Below are 26,020 nucleotides of genomic sequence, written 5' to 3'. Positions count from 1 at the left end.
GGGCTAAACTCGGGAACAGGAGCCCTCCGTGGGCTAAACTCGGGAACAGGAGCCCTCCGTGGGCTAAACTCAGGAATTGGAGCCCTCCTTGGGCTGAATTCGGGGGCTGGAGCCGACACTGGAGCAAGCTCAGGGGCTGGAGCCGACCACCTTCTCCTCCTTCGATTCCCCTTTAGGTTCGGGGTGAAAAGCGTGGTCGGCGGGCTTGACTGAGGAACCGCCAGCGGACTGGAGAGTGCCGCGGCCGGGGGGCTTGACTGAGGAACGGCCGGCGGGCTGGAGAGAGCCACCGCCGGTAGGCTTGTGAATGCTGCGGCTGGCGGGTTTGACAGCAGAGATTCCGGCGGGGTCGAGCGAGCGGCGGCCCATGAACTTGACTTTGGAGCGGCCAGCGGGCTGGAGAGAGCCGCGGCTGGCGGGCTTGACGGCGGGCTGGTTCTGGCTCAGGCCCGGACACTCCCCAGACACTGGTAGATCCCTTCCCTCAAGCATAGTCCTTTGGTGTCTGGGAGGTCCACGGGGCGATGGTTGTTGGCCCCGAGCCAGAACAGAGAATTGATGGTGGCGTCATCCAATGGCCCTCCGTGGGCTAAACTCGGGAACAGGAGCCCTCCGTGGGCTAAACTCAGGAATTGGAGCCCTCCTTGGGCTGAATTCGGGGGCTGGAGCCGACACTGGAGCAAGCTCAGGGGCTGGAGCCGACCACCTTCTCCTCCTTCGATTCCCCTTTAGGTTCGGGGTGAAAAGCGTGGTCGGCGGGCTTGACTGAGGAACCGCCAGCGGACTGGAGAGTGCCGCGGCCGGGGGGCTTGACTGAGGAACGGCCGGCGGGCTGGTCATGTGGAAGTGTTTGATCTCTCAGCTGCTGGAGAGCTCTTGAGTCTGACCCACGATGCCCCAGTGCTGTCAGCAGGCAAACGCCCCATCACTGCTCCTGCGTTCAGCTGCTTTTATGAAACATGAGGGACTTGGACCAAACACACAAAGATGAATGTCCTCACGTGGCTCTGCTAACAGAGCGCTCTCTGTCTTCACCTCAAATCCCTTTTGGCCCAAATTCCTGACTGTACGCCAAGATCCACCTCTCACACTGAGGACCGATGGAGAACAAGGAGTAACGGCTGAAGAAATCAGCTTCAGCATGAGACCGAACACAAGTCATGTCCTTGTATCTCTTCAGTCCGGCGACAGACGGCTTATTCGGGAATTGCGTTTTCAAGCACTGCCATCGCTGATCACAACACAAACAGCTAATGGACCTGCTGCCAGACATTTTATGCAAACCTTTAACAACATGTTAGATTTTCTCATCTGTTTAAATATTGAAAATGTGATTGTAATTGAATATTGAACCATGCTTCTGACAACACCACAAATCTCATTTAGGTTTTATGGTGCAATCAAACAGGCGCTTAATTTCAGGTTTGAGGTGGGACAGCAAAACAGCTCGGCTGGCTTTTGAAAGGGTAGTTTAATCAAACATGAACATTTCGTCATCATTAACTCACCCTCACCCTACCTTAAGTCTTTCTTTCTTCTGTGGAACATTAAAGATGATGTTCAGCAAAACGTCTGAGCTGCTCTTTTCCATACAATTAAAGTGAGACAGGGACTGTCAAGCTCCACAAAGGATCGTAAATGCATGACAAAAGCAGTACTCTGCTAAATTCCAAGCCTTCTGAAGCCACATGATTTAAATAATTATTCAATAAAAAATAAATAAAATAAATAAAAACTGAATTGTCATTTTTGGGTGAACAATCCCTTTAACAATCAAACAAATGGCTATGATATTCTATCATTTCTATCTACATGGTAGATAATATCATAAATCATAAAAACAACAGGTCCCACTTTATATTAAGCGGCCTTAACTACTGTGTACTTGTACTTACATTTAAATTAATAATTTGGTACAATGCACTTATTGTGTACGTACATGTTTTTACATTGTACTTATAATTTAAAAAATGCCTGCATGTAATTACATTTATAATTACACTGTTGACCCATCTCTTACACCTTAACCCACCCTTAAACCTACTCATACCTAACCTAACCTTACCCATATCCCACCTCAATAGCAGCAACAGTGTTTTGCAATACAATATGAACACAATAAGTACATTGTACTTATTTTTTGATGTAGGTACATAGTAGTTAAGGCCACTTAATATAAAGTGGGACCCAACAACAAATGACAGTCATGTCATCATAGTTCATAAATGTCATCATAGATTCTTTGACTAAAAAATGTTTATTTGTTTGGGGGACATATATAATTAATATGCTTCCAGATTAACCTTGCATATGCATTTACAAAAGGTTAATTATTGCCAAAATTCTTGAAACGTAAACAGTCTGCATGTATAAACATGGAAAGCAGGCGTGATTGAAATGACGTGTCACCTTTTGTCTGCTGCATTCTGTGCACACACACAAAATCTAGACAAAGCAAACAATCTATTAAAATTCAAACATCAGAGTATGTTGAACATCCTCATTAATGAGAAAATGTCAGAAAAATTAAATACACACTATACAAAACCTATGTGTAGATATATGTATTTATTTAATATATTAGAAATATCTAAAAAGATAACTATGTGTTAAAGGGGTCATATGATGCGATTTCAATTTTTCCTTTCTCTTTGGAGTGTTCCAAGCTCTTGCTGCATAAAGAAGATCTGTAGTTGCAAAGACTAAAGTCTCAAATCCAAAGAGATAACACGACAGTACAAGTCATTATAATCAGTAATTATGTCCCCACTGGATGCAACAAATGCCTCGTTTGTAATGGGTTTTAATGTTTTTGTCTCGTCGCTCCGGCCGGGACACGGCATCAACAGTATGGTGAGGGGCGTAACATTTCCGTCACACGCTTGAGGTATTCGGCCAATCACAACGCACTGGATAGCTGGCCAATCACAGCACACCTCGCTTTTCAGACCGATGAGCTTTGTAAAAATCGACGCGTTTCAAAAAGGCGGGGCATAGAGGAGAAACAATAATGTACAGTATGTGGAAAATAATGTGTTTTTTTAACTTTAAACCGCATAAACACATTTCATTACACCAAATACACAAAATAATGTTCTTTTTAGCAGCATCATATGACCCCTTTAAGTATTTTATATGTAGGCTATATTTAGATTTCAACTATAAGATTTCAAGACCTAAAATAATAGATAAAAATATTTATATTTCTAGAAAGAAATCTGCAAGACATGCATTACACAGTATCTGTAGTACTGCATATAATTACTGTAATAATACTTATAATTACTGTTAATAATAATAATAATTATTATTATATTGATCTCACTGCACAAAACTTAATTCTTCACAACATTAATGTGAGTCAAAGCAATCTGTTCATCAGATATATTTTAAACTAGAGCTTTTTTTTTTAATATATAAAAAAAAAAATACAGGTACCACAATTTCAAATAGAGAGTAAATTAAATATATATTCCAGGGTTCTGATTATCTATTTGTGTTCAGGACTGCGGGTTAAATCTGGGCTGGTGTTAATCCTGATGCTGCTCTTTGAGCAGGTGAACTCAGCCTAAGACTTTCCCACGATCCCCCGGCAAATCCTCTGCTCTGAACCCTCGGTAGACCGCTGCCATCTGGCCCCTCTGTGTTCTCACTGGGAGGGCAGGCGTCAGCTGCACGGCCAAATTCAGCGTTCCACCACAACCCCCACAGAAAGACAAACAGCAAACCATCCGCATACACCCCACATCCACCAACATGAAATACACTCGTCTGCCTTTCCGCAGTACACAAATAAATGCTTCATAAATAACATTATAGAAAAAAACTCAACTATTAAACCTAGATAGATCCAAACAGGCTTTTGAAGTTGGAAAGAGATCACAAAACTTTCTTTCTTAATAATCAAACGAACCACAGTGAAATCGAATTACATAAATATGACCCCCACACAACAAAAGACCCCGACTTCACAATATAAACCTTGACCTTTGGCCCTTTCTACGGCAATCCATCATCACAACATGAGGCAGACCCCCACCCCCTCCGGATCAGCCCGGGACAGAAATCCCGCTCCGAATATCTTACCCCAAAATAAGATTTTGATTTGCGATCATGTGACAAAATCTCTTCCTCTCCGCTCCCACCCCTCCCTCCGTTTCTCGCAGCTTCTAAGCTGCCATGCGCTATAGTTTGATTACAGTGGGGAAGAAAAAGCGCCTGGCCGATGAAGAGAGCGTCCCGGACCGGCCGCTCTTAAAATGCGTGACATTTCCTTGGTGGGAGCATGAGAACCGATTCTCCACAATAGCGAGGTCTCCATGCCCGGCCAGTAACCATGGAAGCAGATGCTGTCGCTCTCCCCTGCCCCTTACCTCCCAGCGGCCACAGGCTGCTCCACACTCAAAAGAGGGTCCGCCTCAATTTCTCTTCATCCCGACCGAACTTGCGTGCTCTTCAAAGGGAGCTATTCAGCAGGTCATTGGTCTAGACTTGTTTGCATGGTCCACAGAGCAGCCTTGATGTAACCCTTGCTCTCTGCCTGCCGTGGAACTGCAGAATGCGGGGAACGCTGGGGACGTGGATTTGAAAAGAAGCCCGTCCGATTTTGCCATTGTGCAAATTCATTCATCGATCGAATGCATATCGAACCTTCTGTCGGTGCATGTGTGAAACAGTTAGCTTAGCCAGCATTTTTTTTCCTTCTGGTCAGACTTGACTGCTCCTTCCTCATTTCTGATTTCATTTAATGATCACTCATTTTTCTAGATTTAAAATGATTTTTCAATGAATTAGAAATCATTCTTCTTTGTTTAATGCGCTATAAATCTTTTTTAATTGTATTTTTCTATCCTATTGTCTATACTACTACTTCTCCTCGTCTTTTACGTTAAGGTAAAAAGGCAATTAATGCCTTTTTAAATAATGCCAGTAAGAAAATAAAATTTGATAAGAGTGACAAAAATAAAAATGCTAAAGTAATGAGATTTAAACAGTCCATATGAACATGTTGCCACAATATTCAACTGTAAAATTAATTGACATAAAAAATAGGAAATTTTCATTTAAACGGCATGTACATCCAGATTAACCTGACAGATAAATTTGAACTTATACTTCATTAACTAATGCCAAAATTAATTAACACATTTTCATACTAAATATGAAAATTCTGTATTTATGTGTGTAGTAGGTCTTAAATGATTCCATTGTCAACTTTTCTCTGCTGTCCTTGACACACACACACACACACACACACACACATACACAGTGTAAATCTGTTTAATAAATAAATAAAATAACTACCTTTTAAATGTGAGTCTCAATCAAATATTAAACATCCTCATTAATATGAAATACAGCATGCAAAAGCTTAAAAATTTAATTTTGTATTTTGTAGTTTTCTTTTTTTCAGGTTTTTAACCACAGGATTTCAAGACCTAAATCTAGAAACAAGAATTACATTTTAATTATTAATGACACTACATTGATTTTCACAAATTCTAATATTTTCTTAAATGAACAGCCTTTTCAAATAAAACATTTTAAACATTAAAAAAATAGATATTTTACTCTATTTCAATTTATCATATATTATTTAATAACATTAAATAATCATTGATTATTTGAAGAAATAATGTCATCAAATCATTTTAAGCTTTCTAGGAGATATTTTGATATAAATTTCCAGATTGTATTTCACTTCAAAGAATTTGAAAAAGTCAGCAGTAAAGTGCACTTTGAAAGATCCATGTATCTCTCTCTGTTCTTATTCAAATGATTTAGACACACAGAGACGAAAGACTCGCTGTCCATCTGACGCAGAGACGTGGAAGACGGACAAAACCACAGCAGAAAGTGAGCAAATTCAAAGGCAAAGGAAGGAAAGAGATCAGCCAAGTGAGAAGACAATGTCATTGTTGTCAGAATGCAGAAAATCAATGGCATAAAAGCAGAAAGGAAAAAAATGAGATCTGCTATAGGAAGAGACACACTACGAATAAAGAGCAGGGCAATTTTACCGCAGCTCCCTCAGATATGAGCAGACAGCAGAATTGCATTAAAAACATGATGTTTTACATAAAATCTGCAGCTCAATGTTTCTGAAAGGTGATTTATAAGATAACTGAAAAGGTTTTGCCTTGTAGACATACTGTGAATGTTATTAATAAACATTGCAAACCTTTATATTTTCTAAAGGCAGTAACCCAATTATTTGATTCAGGCTTGCAAATATTGTTAACAGAACCGGCTACAAAAAATATACGATTACTAAATATATATATATATTATAATTACAAATATGCATTTCAGACAGCTTAAATTTTACTTCATAGTAATTTATGTATCATTTGAACACATAATCTATAATAACATTTGAACATATAGTATAAAAATATCACATTCTAATACATTATATATAAATAATAGTAACAACAATGATGCTGATTATTACTTTTAAAGAGCAATTATAAATAGTATTTACAATTATAATATAAAATATTCTATGTTCTAATGATTAAATCAGCTATGTAAGCTCAACAGCAAGTTCATGAAAAACAGAATCTGTGTGCATATTTAAGTAAATTGTAGGGAGGAAAAAATATTTATATTTTAAATATTATTGAATTATAATAACAGAAATATACAGCAAATCCTAAGGATCTCATTATTTAAAATGTCACTCACACAGGCATTTAAAACACAATAAAAACACATTCTTTTCTGTTTTCTGAACAAGCCAGTATAGGGCAAATCTGAAATAAATATCAGCATCATCTTCTTAATGAATATCATTTTTTTTATATCTATATTGACATCTATTTACTATTTTAAAATATTAAATCATTCTTAGTATGGAAATAATGTTGCATACAGTGAAGGTCAAGCTTACAATACAAAAAGCGAGATGTAAAGCTGAATTCTCCTGCTAGTTTGTGAGAAATAAATGGGGCGTTCAGGAAGACCACATGCAGAGATCCACCTGGGTGGGAAAGACCGCAGAAAACACACTCCGGCAGCGTGGAGACGGAGAGTTTAATCTCTTCCAGAGAGCCACTGAACCCACATGAGCACACGCCGACACAACCACAACCATTCAGACCAGAAACACATTTAAGTTTAACTCTGCAAAGAGCCTATTTGGCAGAAAAATAGCTGAAAATTAAACAAAAGATACGATGAGAATAAAAAAAAAACACACTGTAGCTAAATCCATCAGCTTTTCTTAAAATCAATCAGACCAAAATAATCCCCAGCCCGGATTCTGATCTACATCTTTATACGGGCTGTCATTCATCCATCACGTCTGTGCCGTAACTGAATGACACCAGGACAAAACTGAATAAATGGTGCGGCAAGAGGAGAGACAGACTGTCAAAGTGAGACATTTTAAAGGGCACCATAAAACTGCTACAAACAGTGAGAGTCTATGGTTTTATGTTCGTTCACAATTTGGATTGTTAACTACCTGCTGACAATCAACCCTGACAAATAATAAACAGCAGAGACCAGGGTTAGTCAAAATCTTTGCTCCAGTAAATATTTCTTAGGTTAGATTTATTTTTGAAAGTAAAATTCAGTGTACACAGGCACACATCTTAAAGTCTTGACTACAAAAAAAGAGCTATTAATTATTTCCTAAAATTTGTATTAAAGAAATTAAACTGTAAAGCAATTATAGAGCACAAAACATTAATTAAAAAAAATATGAATGTTAAAAGCAATATCAAATATTAAATTATATTAAAATGAATTTTAGAATACAAAAATATCAAATGTATTTTGCCATTTATGTTGGCAAAATGCATTTGATATTTTTGTATTTTAATGTTTATTTTAATATAAAAATGCATCAGAAAATAATGCATTGACCATAATTAAAGGATGCTTATGAAATATATATATTAAAAAAATAAAATACATTGTATAAAATAAAAAGTCTCACCATCAATCAGTCAAAAAAAAAATTTTAAATGACATGTAAAAATTAATTACTCTTTCATAAAATTATTTATTAATTCAATTAATAATTAATAAAATCTAATCTTTTATCATTTTTTTTAAAGTCCCACTGTCTCTCAGCATAAGGGAACAATTTAAAAAAGAAGCAACCAATTAATTAAGACCACAAGAGTGACGGCAAAACAATCTACAAACAAACAAAGCCAAAACATGATTCCTGATCAGATCCCACAAACCATAAAAAACAAACAAACAATATATTAAGAGAGGAGAATTGTGGTCTCTCTTTGATAATGCTAAGCTGTATGTGTGTGTGAGGGAGAGAAAGAGAGAATGTATGCATTGACCATAATTAAAGGATGCTTATGGCATCCATAAGAACAACTGAATGTACCCTGTCTGTTTGGGCTGGAAAGGGGCAACACTGAGAGCCCCTCGGCATCTCCTTCACTTTATAAAGCTTTCTTCTTTGACATTTAGAAGCCCTCCCACCCCCTACAGGTCAAACATACACTCACCTGCTTTAAGACGTTGCTGCGGCAGACTCATTGTTCTTTAATGCATTGTAAAACGACCCTATTGTTAACTTAACGGCACACAATAGCTAATTAACAGCTTTATTACCCATTACTGCTGTCAAGTTTTGCAAGTGTTTTAACCATCAAGCATTTTCTAATGAAAAGATTTACATGCAAAAACACACATATTAGATTCCTCAATCATATTGACAGGAAAGTGCAAGCAAATCTAAAGCTGGGAAGATAAAGTCCCTCATTCCTGATCTCAGATCAGCTTAACAGGAACAAAAGGGCGGTCCTATCATTACAGCACAAAGAGCTTTTAATTATGTGCGCTCGTCTGTAAGACAGCGGGATGCTCAAGCTCCTGGAGTGTCTAAACACCCACATTTTAAGGACGAAGTAACGCTCTAGCACAAGTCTCTCCCTTGAGAAACACACACACAGAGAAAATGTGCTCATGGTATGACGTCTGCTTTTCTGACTCATTTAATGTTTTCTTTAAACCCAAATATCACAGTGACGCAACCCAGATATCCTCTGCCAAAAGACACTCATGATGTCACTGTGATATTTAAAGGGAAATTCCGGTGATTTCACTATATACAGGGTGTCTCAGGATATAGGTCAGACACTTCTCTGTAGCCAAAAAAATGAGCTAGGCGTTTGAGGTCACTTGCAGTCCTGACCTACAGAATAATGTCTGGTTCAGCCCTTAGCAAATACAACATGAAACAAAGGAGTCTGAGCATCGCTGCGAAATGACATACTTAAAAACAAAACCACAAATATATTTCAAATGCTTCTAAATATTTTTCAATCCAAATGTGTACATTTAGTACAAAAATTGCTGATAATAAATTACTTATAACCAAAATGATAAGAACAAAAATATCTTGCATCACAAAATACATTAGTATTGTTGTTTTGCTAAAAATGATGGATTTTAAAAGAATGTAGTTTTTACAAATAAAATCTAAATCTACAAAATATATACAAATTCATTTTGTAATGATCAATATTGTTGATTTAGCTAAAATATAAAAGATATAAAAAGAAATTCAGATGATTTTCAAAATGTAAGAGATGCACAAAAGCTTCTAAAGCTGTGGAGGAGACAACTGATGCACTAAACAGATCATGAGTTTAACAGACAGGAAGCTGCTAACAGTGATAATGACAACCATTAGAAGGGAAAAACCAAAGTAAGACAATAAAACGTCTAACTGTGTGTTCGTGTGAAAGGACTCTGATTAACACATAATCAGGAAATGTAATGTGACATGGCAGACCAGAGCCAAACCGGAGGAAGATTTCTACCAGGACAAATGTTATTATTCAGAAAGAAAGAAAAAAATAAGCCTGAGGAAACATTATATATCCTGAAACACTTTTTGTGCCTAAGGCAGAAACAGAAGAAACTGCCAATGAAATTAAATTTGTTTCTTCTATACCGGATGTGTTTGGAATAGTATAAATAAATAGAATATTATAACAATAGAACATATTGACTCAACAGTGAACCCCAAAACCTAAAACCCAAAACTATTAAATATTCTAAAATTATTTGTCGGGGTAGTTGGTGTCTCCGGGCAGTGGAGAGGTCAGGACAAACACAAGCTGCTATTCATGGACAAATCAAGTTTATGTGAGAATCTGCCCCCCTCTCTCAGCCCTCATTACCATCTGAATGCTTCATAACATCAGCGCCTGAAAGTGTAAGATCCTGTCAGAGTGGAAGTCAACAGAAGACCGAGAGTGAAAAAAAGAAACAAAAAATTCCTCTTTGCCTTGTGTCTCTTCATATAGAATACAGCCCCCGAACCCCCCTCTCTTAAACAACACCTCCGCTATATGTAAGCCTAACACACACGGGTCAACCCCAATGTCAAGCAGAGCGGCTTGGCGACCCAAACACACACGTGTGCACATATGAGCACACACACGCATCTGCAAACACACACCATTAATATTCCACCCAGGCTGTACCATCACAGATCTGGTGGGCTCATCCGGGTTACGAAACACACCTCATTTCCTGTGACGCCATATCAACGTTCCAAGACCCGGAAATACGGGGATGTGTAGATAAAAAAAAACAAAAAAAAAAACAGAAACAGCCTGTGCACTTTAAGGTGGACCCCAGAGGAGGTCATCCAGAGCGGGGACAGAACAGAGCAGGATACTGAGAAAAAATAGGTGGTACTGAAAAATGAGATCCCTTCCACAGAGACAACAAGCTGCCCGAATGCCGTTACAATGAGGATTTACACCTCACACACACACACACACACACACACACACACACACACACACACACAGGAATCAGAGTTTAAGTATGTAAAAAAGCCTTAAAAAAACATTTACAAACTTTAATTAGTTTTATGTAAAACCAGTAGAATTTTATGATATCTCCTCATTTATATGTGTAGCTAATTTACGTTTCGCTTTGATATAGTTTTTTGATTTACTGACATAAGCCACATCATTTTCATAATTGACTGCCAAATGACTAAATGTAAATGTAATGTAAAAGGATAGCAATTATAAAACAAACAAAAAAGTTATATTCTGTAAATCTGAGGCATTCTTTTACTGACATATTCATATACACAAATACTTCAGTATCTGTTATACAGTGACAGTATAATAAATCTCAATATTTAATGCTGTATATTTACTCACTCTTTCTCAACATTCTCTTTGACTCTGTTTAACTAATTTTGATTCTCTCTAGAAAAATGCATCCACAAAAAGGACTTATTTATTATTTTTACACAGTGAGAAGAGAAATATACCAAGCTACCCATTAAATATAGAAAGGATGAAATCAGTTAAATTTAGGCAATTTTTGAAATGGAACTAACTGTCAAAAGTGTTCAGATTCCCCTTATATGTATGTGTGCGTGAGAGAGAGACAGAAGCAAGGAATAACTGATTTAGTCATATTATTACATAATATAATAGTAGCCCCATTCAGTTTTTTGCCTAGCTGAAATTGTCATGCTTATTGAATTAGATATTACAAGTTATTTTAATAAATAGAGTAGAAATTAAAAGTAATTTCACCATATTTGCACAACCAGTTTCTTGGTCTTTTTAATTAAAATGAACAGATCGGAGAGAAAGAGTGAAGAGATATGTAACTTTAATATACGCAAATCTGGAACTGCTTCATTAGTATGCAGTTTAATAAAAAAAGAAAGAAAAACACCTTTGCAACTGACATCAACCAATCAGATTTAGGATTGTAACAATGCTGATTGTAAAATAAAACTAATTACCTCGCTCTCTTTCAGAACCTTAACCAGGTAACTGTGAAATAATTCTATTTAGAATGTTTAGAATTATTTCATTTGAATTGAAATTCTGAAAGTAACCAGCAGACCAAACGAATCAACATGAGATACAATCAAGAATTCCAAAACACAAGGCATGTCTAATTGAATCACAGTAAAGGATCCCAAAGGCAGCTCTGTGGTCTAGGGCAGTGTTTCCCAAACTTAGCCAATGGCGATTCAATTGCCAAGGTGTTCGTAGAGGGCTGGGAACATTAATAACATTTGAGGATTGAACCAAAGACACCGTTCCAAAAGAAAAAAGGCTTGATATTGTGTTTCTGTCCACATTAAGTCTTCTGCTGACCTTGATGTGGAACAGGTCTGACATTGCACAGAAACACAAAATAATGACGTGACATCAGCTCAGCTCTTGGTTATTCCAAAGATACACTCAAACCTCTGCTGCCCAAAAGCCCAGACTTATGCAAGTGACACTCCAGACAGAGCCAATATGGACCCGATCTCAAATATACCCTGACCACCATTAAGGTCTGATCTTATTACAGCGTGGTCTGGGGATTTCAACCAACGTATCCCACCCCCTCTTTCCCCCCCCGACACCAGGGCACAGAGTTCACCGCGCTCGGCTGCTGGCAGACGCCTCCGGTTCAGACTTCTGAGTCCCTCAGCTGTGTTACGCCCACCCTCTGCTCCGGTGGACCCCTCAAGAGCTTTCTGTCTCATGAGCGCATGCATATGTTTGCCTCTCCGGCCGGCCGTAAGTGAAATCAATCACGGAGGCTGTAAACAGAGACCCAACCCCACTCCCTGAAGGCCGGTCCCGGCCCAGATCGGGTTCCCGCTCACAGAGAAAAAGTCTTAGTGTATCGTCCTAGTGGAGAGCTTTTAACAGCAATCAAATTTTGTTCACTTTTAAAATGTTTAAATCATAAAACCAGAAAATAATTAAAGAGAAAATGTTCAACTGCAACATTCACCAGATCCACAAATCTTACATGCAATTTAAAATGAATAAAAGGATATTAGGGCTGCACAATTAATTAAGATTAAGATTACAGATGGAATCATTAAAAGCGACAATTATAGCAGTGCATTTATGCCCTGTTACATAAAAATACTTGATTTAAAACATGTTTTGCAGCAGTTGAGTATTGCAAACAATTACAGTCTTGCAATGTAGATGGTTTACCCTCCAATAACTAGAACATGGCAATTATAATAATAAAAAATTATGTTCTATCAATTAATTCTATTAATTCCATTAAGTATGATTAAAATAACATCAGAATTTATTTTAAAGCCCTAAATGACATGAATAACTTCATTTATTAAAATAATATAATATATAACAATACAATATATAGTATTATATAGTAATATATAATAATACATGGGTTAAGCTTCAATGTCAAAACTAGAACAAATCTGTTCTATTAATCAACATAATAATCATGATTAAAAGAACATACGTATTTCTTCTAATTGTGCAGCCCTAAATGACATGATTAAACTTGAAATGTATTAATATAATATACTATAATGTTTATATTTAATTAATTACAATTTATGTCAATATAGTCAATTCAATTTTTGTAAAACACCTGCACTTTTGAAAATGTGGGGGGAAATAACTATTATAATCTCCACAGTCCTGCTCTTGAGACGTCAAGTAAAGGTGAAAAAAAAAATCAGAAAGGGAGACGGAGGGAGGCTGGTTAGCAGAGCGACAGCCTCATTTTCAACCTCCATCTATTCATTCCCTGCATTTCAATTATTTTAGATGTGTAATCCTTTCACTCTCAATAGCAAATGTAATCGTCCCCATGGCCACTGCACCAGACCGGTCAATATAAACCTAGACGACTCATTACTTCACAGGCTGCTGTCTACAGATGCTGGAGACTTCATGAGCACAATAGCAACACAAAACCCTGCCGCTATTGAGTTTCCACTTCCCAGATCTCCCTTTATTGCCTCTAAACCTGCCTCTCAAGGGCGCTTTAGCCCCTATTGAGTTTCCACTTCCCAGATCTCCCTTTATTGCCTCTAAACCTGCCTCTCAAGGGCGCTTTAGTCCAACACATACACACACAAAGTATTCCCCTGTGTCTGCCCCAAAACGGGAGGATCCCTTTGTATTTTGAGGAATTTTATTCTCAAATAAAAAATCTAAAATATACTTGACATTTAAAGTATGTTAAATAATTGTTAGCATGCTCATTTCACAACTTAAAGTAGCTTTTGTAGTTAGAGAAGGTAAAAAAGAAAGAAAATTAAAGGTTAGATAGCCTAAATACAAACAGTATTTGCACAAAAATTGAAATACAACAGCTTTACTTAAAAATAAATTGTATAAAAACATGAGTCACATTTCATCAGAAAATCTAAAGGCTAAATGACAAAATTTAAATATAATGTAAATGTAAATAACAAAACTAAATTGAAATTTTAAAACAAGCCCCAAATCAAACACATAAGTAACACAAATAAAAGAAATCTCTTCATATAACAAACTAAGGCTTTGTCTGTGCTCCTTCCATTTAAAATTAGAGGCAACCACTGCATTTTAATCATGATCCAAACAAAGATGCTGCATACATGCAACATGAGCAGTTTTTAATCTAAATTAGATTGTATAATTTCGAAATTTGAAGCAAAAACAGAATGGTTTGACTTCAGTTTTGTGAAACCATACATAAAAATATCTGCATGAAACAGCGGATGAGCTGAATGAGACGCAGATTCACTCTCTGCCAGCAGATGGCGCTTAAAGCGTTTCCTTGGTTTCCGCTGTAAACAAAGCAGCGCTGCAGTTATGCACTTTAATATGCATTATACAGAGGCAAGATGAAAAGAAAAAATACCATCTAAACTTTTCTAAAGACAGTAAGTTCCCCTCAGACATGCATTCATATAAACTCCTCCCCCTAAATGAATCGCGATTTGTTTAGCATCTCAACCGATTTGAATCGTCACATATTTTAAACGATTTTCAACCCGCTCGCGGTTAATCGTTACATCCCAACTAAAGAATAATAAATCATATTTTGCATTGTGACATTAATTTAATGTCAATAAGTCCGATTTTTCTGCATTCCAATTACTGTATTGCTTCTGGGCATTATGCTACTACATCATTTTGTTTGTAATTCCCATCATTTTGGTGATTCTCATTATAGTAATTATGCATTTTGCACTTTTTTTTTTTACAAAAGTAAATCTAATGGATCAATTTTTATTTAAATAAAATTACTAAAGATTTTATCTAAATCAAAATTAAGCAGTACAACAAATACTACCATTATCTATAAATATTCTACAAATAAAATATGGATTTTTTTACATTATAGTAATGAGATTTTTTTGTTGTTGTTGTTTATTTGGTGGTGAAATGTACTTAACTCTCACATAAATAATTTCACGTAAAAGTTTCTATTTAAATATACACAATAATTTCTTTTAAATTAATTTGACATTTTGTGGTGAAATATGACCCAAACACATTCTTGACAGGTTTCTTGAGTGTTCAACCCTAAAGTCTTGATGACAGGACAAGGCAAACTAGAGATCTTCTAATTGCGTGCAAACAAAAGGAGAGTTTAACCCCTTGCTGAGCAGCACAGGACAGCCTTTGTCTCACACTAAATATGTGTGTTTGCCTTTTGTGTCTGAAATACTCCCCTCTCTTCAGACAGCAGTCAAAAGCCCTTGATGAAGAGCAGCTCTCAATGCAGTCCCACCCCATCCCTTTCGGACATCAGAAAGCCAAGAATGAAAGACTGCTGGACATTTAACAAGTAAACAAGGACAAAACAAGGACTTTGAGTAGCCATAAAAGCAAAGAGATGTGTTTCACCCCAAGAGCCCTGTCACTGTGCACCTGCCATTGAGTAGGTAATGATGTCACATAAATTGTAGTGAACATTCACTAAACATGTTTATTTTGTTCTGTAATGTGCACACACTCTGAAAGGTCACTAAAAATACCAGTAAAAGTTTCAAATCACAATCATCACACCTGCAGAGTCTGTCAAAATTCTTTGTAGAATATGTGTAACAGACAAAAATGCATGTGAAATTTAACATACACTGCTTTTCTAAATAGATTTATCATATTAACCTATGGATTTTTTAAAGCCAGCATTTAAAAAAAATACTTACAAAAAAAAAATAATACAATAAAATATTTTTACTGTTAAAGCTTTCATTGTATGTACAGCATACTAAAGTCAAATGTTGCCTTTAAATATGTTGAAATAAGTTACCTGTCAAAAGCAAGCTGAAAAGAGAGAGAAAACAAAAAAAAAACACTAGCAGCAGGCTTTTTGAAGGATGACCAAAATCAGTCACATTCTTTTATTTTCAGTCTTACAATCATCATAAATCCCTCCTGGAATAGGTATAGACCCTTAAAATGTACAAAAAACTGGTCTACATTTTTATAGAAGATTGAGTTAAATTAAATTTGACTAGAATAGGCAACTTTCAGGCCGTCTGCTGGGGATTTCTTCTTTCAGAGCGATCTGGCCCATTCAATGGTTCTGAATGAGAAACGGATCAGTGCAAACACACACAGTCTCCAGTTCAGACATGACATCATCTCTTTTATGGCTCTCCAGGACACGAATTGTGTGTGTGTGTGTGTGTGTGTGTGTGTGTGTGTGTGTGTGAGAGAGAGAGAGAGAGAGAGAGAGAGAAAGCTTCTTAGCACCTTTTTTTGATAACAAAACCTGTGTGTGTGTGTGTTTCCCTCTATAAATAACATTAAACCAGGGATTTGAAACATTTACACTGACAACTGTAGTCAAACTAATAATTTGTGGAGTGTCAGAATCTGGCTAAACTAATGAACTAAAGCCTGAAGGAATGCAAGGGAGATTTATGTTTTAAACAAAATGTCTGTGAGACTTGAAATCTTAAATTAAAACAAAAATAATTATTTTAAATAATTATTTATTTTATTTTAGCTAAATGAAGAAATGCTGGATTAAAAAACAATTATACTTCTTAATATTTAAAACAGCTCAGAACTGATAAAAATAAATAAATAAATAATGGATATCATTTATTAAAAGTAGTTCTTGAAAACCCTGGTGATAGAATCAAACCTGGAGAAGCTGCCTAAAATTATTTTCATTTAATTAAGATAAAATTATTACTCATTAGAATGGAATAATAATCCATATGTCATGTAAAAACTTGATCCAAATATAATATGAACAAAACTTATTAAAACAAATAATAGAAAGTGAAGTGTTTCTGTTCACGAGTTGTCAAAAAAGTTTTTCAATCCTGAACTTTCCAGTTATGATCTTTTCTAGCATGAGCTTCTGCAGAAACCTAATACCTAAAAAAACATGTTTTATGTAAAACATGTCGGCAAATGACAGTGTGACAAATTTACAGCCTGCGAGGCAGTTAAACACATTTGGCACTCGGCGTTCTGCCTGTCAACCGAGAGCAAGTACGCATCCACCTTTTAACCCGTTAGAACCGCAGCAGTGCGACGAGAACACACACACACACACTCACAAAATAACAATGTTCCTTTCCTTCCTGTCAAAATAACTAAGTTAAGAGCAGCACTGCTCATTAGGGACTGAACCAATGTTCCCTCTAAGCTGCGCCACTTCTGATGCTACTCCAGCGCAGACCAGAACAAATGCAGACTCAAAAATCCTAAAACAATAGTGTTTCTACAGCCTAATTAAAGATATTACAAATCTTGTAGAAACACATTTGATTTATTCGAGAGACAAGGACGGCATCCTATAACAGTATAAACAGTTCAAGTTCATAGCGGTACAAAATGAAATTGTTTCCAAACATACCAATATCATCCTGCCATAGTTAGCCTATATAAAAATATAGATATAAAAGACACAAACCGAGAGGAAAACTGACATTTCCTAGGTTGTGACATGCTATATGCCAACTAAAATTTCTTTAACAACAATTTCCTAATTACTTCGCATGGAGCTTCAATTATGTCATGCTAGATGAGAAAATTGATCTCATCTAATCATATAAATGTTTCCTAAAATATAGTTCAAAAATAATGTGGTAACTATAGATGAAAATATAGTACTTAGAAATTGTGTGTGCAAATACAGAATGACAGAGAAAGCCTATTTTTTCTTTTTTTCTTATATAATATTATATATATTATATAATTTATGTATTTTCCTAGGTTTGTAGTTACTGTAGAGTTCTAGTACAGTGTTTCAGAAGTGTTTCTTCTCAGGTGACTGATGGGTTCGCCCAATAGAAATAGGTTTTCCTCATCATGAACCTCAAATTAGATGAAACATTGGTCTAAACTGAGGACTAGAGAGGAGATCAGAGACAAGATCTGTGTTTTTTAAAAGCCTGGCCATCAACTTGATGTGCCCTGAAGAAACTTTAATATAGAACAGCAAAGAGCCAAAAATAAACCATCTGCCACAAAGACTTCAGAAGCCCTCATTAAGAAGGTGTGCAGATCTGCTACTTCAGAGGATAGTGACCTACATACCTAAAATAGAGAACTAGATTCAGTAGTGGCCCCTCGCTCACTCGCTATCTCTCTCTTTCTCTGTGCTATGTTGACAACTAAACTGCGATATCCCACCTTACACAAAAAAATGGCCTGGAAACCGAAAGCTAAGCTAAAACTACTCGACTCCTTTGCCTTTTTGCCCTCCGCCTTTTTTCTTTTTGTGCATTCCCTCTTTTCCATGCCTCTGGCCATGCTTTGAAACAGCACTCTAGAAGAGAAAGCCGCACGTTAATGCCTGTCCTAACATCTCATTCCTGTGACAACAAGGTCATCTGAGGGGGCAACAGAAAAAGGTGAAGCAAGGCTTCTCCTAAAGAAAAAAGACATTTTACAGGACTCAGGCTCTGGAAGAATAGGTGAAGTGCCACAGCATCAGACAGACAGGCTGTCTAAAAACCAAATCACGTGAATAATGGCAAACATTAGACTGATAAAATCCAAACAAAAAATGCTTTTTGACACAATAAATATAGTTGGACTAAGAAATGACTGCACCAACAAGCCAATTAGACTTAAAAATGCCTCAAATTATGGTTTTGCCTCAGCAACTATTTACTACAAATATGTATTGTATATTACAACACAAGCAGTTATGATCTATTGTTCCTGAATAAATTAACCAACTTGACACTAAACTTTGAGAAATAGTAACTCAAATTGTTCACTTGAGCTAAATATTGCATATTAATCAGCCTCTCAATGAAATCATAGCTTGTAAAGGTCAACAAAAGATCCTCAATACATGATTTAGATACCATATATATTTAAATAAAAATATATTTTTTTATTTTATTATTTCTTTAAGGTTAATGCTACTCGCTTAAAAAGTATTCTGGCAAAAAAAAAAAAAGAATAAGTTCCGATATTTCCTTAAATACTATATTAAAGCAACACTGATTCAAAACCCGGCAGCCATGAGTGTGTAACAGTGCGAGCGAGTCTCTGTACAGTCCTTCCAACAGTTTACGCAAAGTTTCTCACTCTCTGCCAAGTTCAAAGCATGCTGTCGTGTCCCACAACTTCCAAAAGCAATGCCAGAGGATTCACAAACATTCATAAACGTTCTTTATCAGATCGCAGTCCATATTTGGTTTGCACATATACACACAGCACCAATGCCTCTGGCCGTGACCCTTTTGCCCAGCTGCAATTCAAAAGCACAAAGCTCCCTTTTCACGAAACCTGCAACTCAACGCGAGTGATAAACTGCCCGAGTTGTTTCTCACAGGAAACTGAGTTCTTGACGGTTTAGAGAGGCAGAGAGAAGCCAAACAAAACAACACAAAAAGGACAACGAGGACTGTATGATCCTTTGTGTCCATGCAACTTTAGCAAAAAAAAATAAAAAATGGCAGAGTACTCACAGAGAACACGAGCGCCTGGCCTTGTGAAGGAAAGAATCCTACTTTTTCTGGTCAATTTCGTGTTTCGCCGCCGCCATAAAAATCTCCCTCCAAGCCGGAGCTGCGGAGCTGGCGAACCAACCCGAGGGCCCCCGGGAAAACAGCCCCGGCACTGGCTGCCTCTCGCTGCCTGTCAGACTGGGAAACCGGCTTCTGTGTGGGGAGCAGCTGTTCCCCTCCACCTCCTCCTCCTCCTCCCAACCGCAGCACTTCTGTACAACGAGCCTGTGTGTGTGTGTGTGTGTGTGTGTGTGTGTGTGTGTGTGTGTGTGTGTGTGTGCTTAAGCAGGCGTAACCGCTAAACAGACGTGTGTCTAGAGAAAGTACAGCACTGCTGAAACAAGAGAAGAGAGACAATCATTTGAGATTTGTAACTTTTCATTAGTATATTAATATCAACCTTCAAGAGAGTTCTGTATTATAAGAATTTGATTTACTCTTCTTTGATAACATCAAAAAAAAATTTAAAACAGAAAAATTACTTATTTTACTCTTATTTACTTTCTTAATACATTCTTTTTGTGAAAGTTTGTCATCCTAATCAATTGGCAAAGCAACTTGCTCCGCCTCTGAAATGATTTTCCTTTTCAGCTGACATCATCAAGCCCTCTTATTTTTTAACTCCGCCCCCAATCACCCATCAGAATAGCATACTACCATACTACTCCTACTATTGCTTACTATCACACAGTGTTTAAATGTTCTTTATCCACAGAAAATTTGCAGCATACAAGACAGAATATTGTATCCCTCAATATTGTATCCCAAAGTGACGGATGCAGAGTGCAAGTAATATCAGTTTTGATTTTAAACTCTTTCTTGACATTATTTTATTAATAGACTGTCAAAAGTCAGGGCATTTTTAACACTGCGAAGATGATACCTTGCCACTTGCCGATTTATGCATGCACTTTAGATTTTTGCACTTGGCAGACACTTTTATCCAAAACCAACTTTTATTGCATTTAAGGTACACATTTCAAAAGTAAGTGCATTCCCTGGGTACTGAACCATGACCCTAGTCTTTACTGTCTGAGCTACTGAACACTTACATTGTACCATACCCCTGTTTGAAAAGAGGAATTATGCTTACTGTTTTATTAACTATTTAAAAAAAAATGTAGGCTGCATGTAGTATATACCGTGTTGTATTCAGTTTGCTAGCAGTTGATTCTGAACACAGCCACAGAAATCTTCCAAAAAACAATCAATTTTCCAGTGGATAAAAGTTCTGCCCTACACTTTTTCCCATTTCACAACACATTACGAAGTAAGATGGGCTGCCATTTCATGTTAACTATGTAAATAGCAGAACTAGTAAAAATGTAACAGCGGAGGAAATGTGTTCAGTGTTTTTTTTTGTCACCTTCTCCGGAGGCTGTTAAACTCCAGATATCAGCTGCTGTGCTGGCTGGGTCACTTGAAGAGGGGCGAGTGGAGAATGTGGAGAATTCAAATCATGTTTAATGAGGCTGTGGGTCTTTTCAATCCCGTCACCATTTCAAGTGCCTGCAGCCAAAAAAAATTGTTAATGTCAGTTTAATACTTACAGTATATAGCAAATAATTCAAACTGGCATTTGAACTCATTTTAAACATTTGGAGTAATTTAAAAGAGTGATGTAAATAAAGGGAATTTTAATACCAAATATCGTATTATAAATATTTTAAATGACTTTAAACCTTTACCTATAAATGGTCAGCTTGGAGACAATTACATTTTCTTATGGAGGCAAAAAAGGTCTGAATCAACACAATCTAAAGCCAACAAACAAATCAGACTCCTTAAACCACAGCATAATTTTAAATACAAAACCATATGTACCAAAAATTAACATAAAACAGACCTAAATAAACTATATTTAAGGACCAACAATAGTGGAGGAATAGGAACATGGGTTATTCAGACTGCAGTCTCTAGGGCAGCGGTCTGAAACCCTGATGTAACTCTCACTAACTGACAGGTGATAACACACAAGTAACAGCTCTGGTCACTGACATGCCATCCAAACACTTCACAAGTATTTAAAATAACAATAATAATAATAAAAGACCCAAAGCCAAATGTGAAACTACACAAGTTTATCTATTGAGTTGCAAAAAGAAGCAAAAAAAAAACAACAACACACAAAACAATGAAAAGCAAAAATCTGCATGTTCATTCAACTAATTCAACCAGAACTAACATTCTAAATTAACTTGAATGCCTAGCATGGACAAACTTTCTTCCAGCAGATTTTATGTTTAAAAATTGGAAATTGTGACAAAAGATAACGCCTTTATCCTTTGTCGTACACCTTCATACCAGTTTCTACACTAAAATGTCATTCAGTCAAACCAGAAGTTTTGTCAAGATCCCTAGACAAATTAACTATGATTTTTAACTTACAGCTTAAGCAAGATTCAAGCCAAGATTTATTTACAAATTAGGCCATTTGGTAGTGGTCAACCAATGTAAGTTTTTCAATGACCAATGCTCTATATTTAGAGAGCAGTGTGCCTGATATAATAATATTTACTCTAGGTAGTACTTCAAAAAAATTGAAACCAATATTTGAAACCAACTCAAGGGGAAACTTCCACTTCTGTTAAGCTGTCAAACAGGCATGGATATCAATGATGCCAATATTCTCAAAATGGACAAATATATCTAAAAGTGTCTCTAAATTCTCTAGTGTCATTTGGTAAGGATCGATTGCCATTTGAAAAAGAGAGGGATACAGAGAGAAAGAGAGATTGACGGCACGTCAGAGGTAAGTGAAACTCTGGAACCTGTCCAGGGTTGAAATGCCCTAAGAGCTATTCATCCATCTCATTGCATATTTCCTGTAATCAGAGAATTATGGTGATTGAAAGTGATTGGTCAGGGTCAGCACTAATGCACAATAAAACCAAATGCAGAGCTGGGAAACATGGGGACCGATCAAAAGGCCCCAACCGTGCAATCCCGTAACCAGGACAAAGATAGTGAAGAGAGATGGCCTTCCATCAGCGATGCCGCTCCGACTCCTGAAGCAGAATCACTCATTTGGAGAGCCAATCGGCCTTAGAAAAAAAAGCTTTACGATGAGTCTACTTCATTATCGTATGATGTCACAAGGCTGCTCACTTGTGATTGGTCGCAGAAAAGGCCCATTTGTCGAAATAGGCCACTGGGGGGACGCGATTGGCTGCCGGCTCCTGGTAACAGTGCGGCCCGTGTGGAGACAGAGCCCAGCTTGTCTCTTATTTGTCGACTGATGGGAATCTTGTTCAGCCAGCTGCGTTTCCATGGAAGAGGCACCTTGAGAGGGTCCCGAAACCACCCCGAGCCCCCCTAACTCTCTCAACCTGACTGCCCCCATCCGGACCCATCTCGCTAAAACCGCGCACCCCGCTGAGCTGCAGTGTTTGCGATAAAAAATCATGGTCTCTGACACCCAGACGCCAGACGCTCGGAGAGAGCATCATTAAACGCGAAGGAACGGATGGCTGGCAATTTCACCTCATTTCTCTCTCTCTCACTCTTTTGTGATTTTATTATTTATTTATTTTTGTCTGGAAGTGGTGTGATTTTTTTCCCGAGCTTTAGCACACTAAAGAGGCGACCGTTGATTGATATTCAGTTCAAGAAGGGAAAAAAAATCTCTCGAACAAAAAATATCTCCATTGAATAGCTTTGAACAGAATGTCCTCTCTAGCTGGGTTCTCAGAGAATGGCCTCTGGCTGCCTCAAGGGACCGGGGATATTTTAGCAGCCGGTTACGCTCTGTATCCAGTCCTGGTTCTGAATTTCGTCAGACAAGATCATTCTGAATAAAATAATACTGTAACAGAACATACACAGGAAATCAAACACAGTGTGCTGTGCCAACCGGCCAATCACACGGGACTCAACGCAGCAAAAAAGACAATAGAGCGGCCATATTTGTTCAGTTCTCATTTTAACTGCTGATTCAGAGTCAGATCATTCAGCAAATCTTAAGGATTCTACCTAAGCATAATTTTTAATGACAAAACACCGGATTTACAGAAATTGAACAAAATAAGACAACTGGGGTTTGCGTTGCACCTATGGCATCTCACAAAAAACAGCATTCTGAGAAAGACTGAGAGTTGATTAAATTAAAATTAAAGATGAAAACCAAGATCAATTGTTTAATTATTAATAAATAGAAGGCAGGAATGATTCCAAAAACTGGAATTGAGTTAGTATTTGTGAACTTCCGGTTCCATTGTCTCAAATTCAGTGAGTTTTTGAATGGATTTTTTATTAAATGCCTGCAATAAGGTCTTTGGTTGACACAAGCTCAAGATATTTTCACACTTTATGACATAAAATAAATCAGTAATACCCCACTAACAAATGGCTAAATGGGACTACAGAGGCTGTCACAAAAATTAAACGTCATCACACCAAACAGGAAAACTATTCTACTTACTAGTCCACTTTTAAAGCCTTGTTGTGTTCACACTCACGCTTTTACAAAGTATTCTAACTCAAACTTTCTGACTTGTAGATAAAGATTAAAAGATTTGTCAGAGGCTAAGCAGTGGTGACGAAATTGTGTGAACTTGTTGAAGTTTGTTTATAGCCTAGCTTATGACAATTGCATTTAGTCTACAAATTTGACAATGCTGCGACGATTTTACCTTGATGAACAAAATGTTTAGGCTAAGTATCATTCATTTTCTTGGTCAAAGAGCTTATTTTCTGTAATAATTTAAAGCCAATGGAAAATCCTATTAAAGGGAACCAGGGTGATGCGAACTTCCAGTTCCCTGCAGCAGTCAATTTTTTTGTAATTTACTCAACTGTCATGTTGTTCCAAACCCATATGCTGTTATTATTTTCTGTAGAAAAAGAAAATCTATTTTTAAATGATTCTTATGCAGCTCTACAACAACAGTTCATAATGACCAGCTCAAAATAGTACAGAAAACACCACAAAACACCATAAAATAACTCAAAGTCTTATGATATCTCAGTGAGATGAGAAAAAAAAAAGCTAAATAAAGTGAAATGCAGATCAGGTTGGTCATCAATGAGATTAAATATTACTGATTTGAGAGCTGCAGCACAGAGGAAGATTTTCAGTGAATAAAAACTATAACAGGACTTCAGAAAACTTTAATAAATCTGAAACAAAGCTGAAATAATCTAAAATATAAATATTAAATGAAAAACTTAACCTTAAAAACTCACACTGTAAAAAAAATTGTAATTTTAACTGTAAAATATTAATAGGTTAACAGTCATTTCCTGTACCATAGACAGGGAAAATCTGTAAAAGGGGCTGTTAAAAATGTTTTTGTCTTTGAATCATTCATTCAAGAGATTCATTTAAAAACACTGATTCATCCAGTAATGAAACATTAAATCTTGAGCGAGTCATTGAATCATTCCATTCATAAATTCCATGAGATTTTGTTTAGTTGTCTGTTTCTTCTTCAGAATTAAGAATGTCTGTAGAACAACCTCCATTAAAAAAAAAAAAATGTAAAAAAATAAAAAATAAAAATGTATCCAGAATCCTGCAGCTTTATTTTGCACACAAACAGCTCTTAATCAAGTAGTTTTTATGCAGCCGGCTGATTTTTGTTCATGGTATTCAGCAGCAATTAAACGTTTTGTAAAAAGAGACACAGAATAAATATGTTTGATATCTAAATGTTTGACTTCATTTTTTTAACCACACTGGAATCGAAACTGGGAATCGATAAGGATCGGAATCAATAAGCAGAATTGGTATTGATCAAATTCAAACAATGCCCAACCCTACATGCCATTCAGTAAAACGATGACAAATGGCCTCACATTATTAAAAGAAGCAGTGATTTAAACAGGCCCCTGCATTTTGCGATGTATTTGCTAACGTCTCTGTGGACCCACAGCAGATGCAGAGGGCAGCTGAGCCTTCGATTTTTGACTCGCACGGCCAATCCACGACCCCCGGGCCTGACGTGTCAGGTGTCACCGGGCATCTAGACAGTCAGACAATGAAATATCTCCATGGAAACGGGCAGGCTGTTATCAGCGGAGTGTGACAGTCAACAGTTGGGACAAGTCATGTTTAACAGATACACCGCCTGACCTTTTGATAACAAACTAATAAAAAAAAATGCCCCCAAAGGCATCAGAAAGCAATGATTCATTGAAGTGAAGAAGAAAGACGAGAGGACAAAAACTCAATTACAAGGTAAGCAACAGTTCCGGTTGTCTGGACGTGGTTAGATAATGACACATAAGCAGATAAATCCCTTCACAGATTAAGATGGTCCCAGTAAAGCCGCTCTGCAGGAAATTCATATTGAGGAG

General features: G+C 37.0%; 1 long non-coding RNA gene across 1 annotated transcript in view; it reads right to left on the bottom strand.

Moving 5' to 3' along the window:
- Positions 1-19,925, bottom strand: part of LOC107653738 (uncharacterized) — a 53,657-nt gene extending 33,732 nt beyond the window's left edge. The window contains exon 1 of the long non-coding RNA XR_001630261.1: positions 19,685-19,925. This is a non-coding gene — a long non-coding RNA (uncharacterized LOC107653738). The remainder of the gene's footprint in view (positions 1-19,684) is intronic.
- Between the last annotated feature and the right edge of the window lie 6,095 nt (positions 19,926-26,020).

Source organism: Sinocyclocheilus anshuiensis, unplaced genomic scaffold, assembly GCF_001515605.1.
Source record: "Sinocyclocheilus anshuiensis isolate Anshui unplaced genomic scaffold, SAMN03320099.WGS_v1.1 scaffold315, whole genome shotgun sequence".
Lineage (NCBI taxonomy): Eukaryota > Metazoa > Chordata > Actinopteri > Cypriniformes > Cyprinidae > Sinocyclocheilus > Sinocyclocheilus anshuiensis.
The sequence above is the reverse complement of the archived record's forward strand: the minus strand, read 5'-3'. Positions and strand labels throughout refer to the sequence as shown.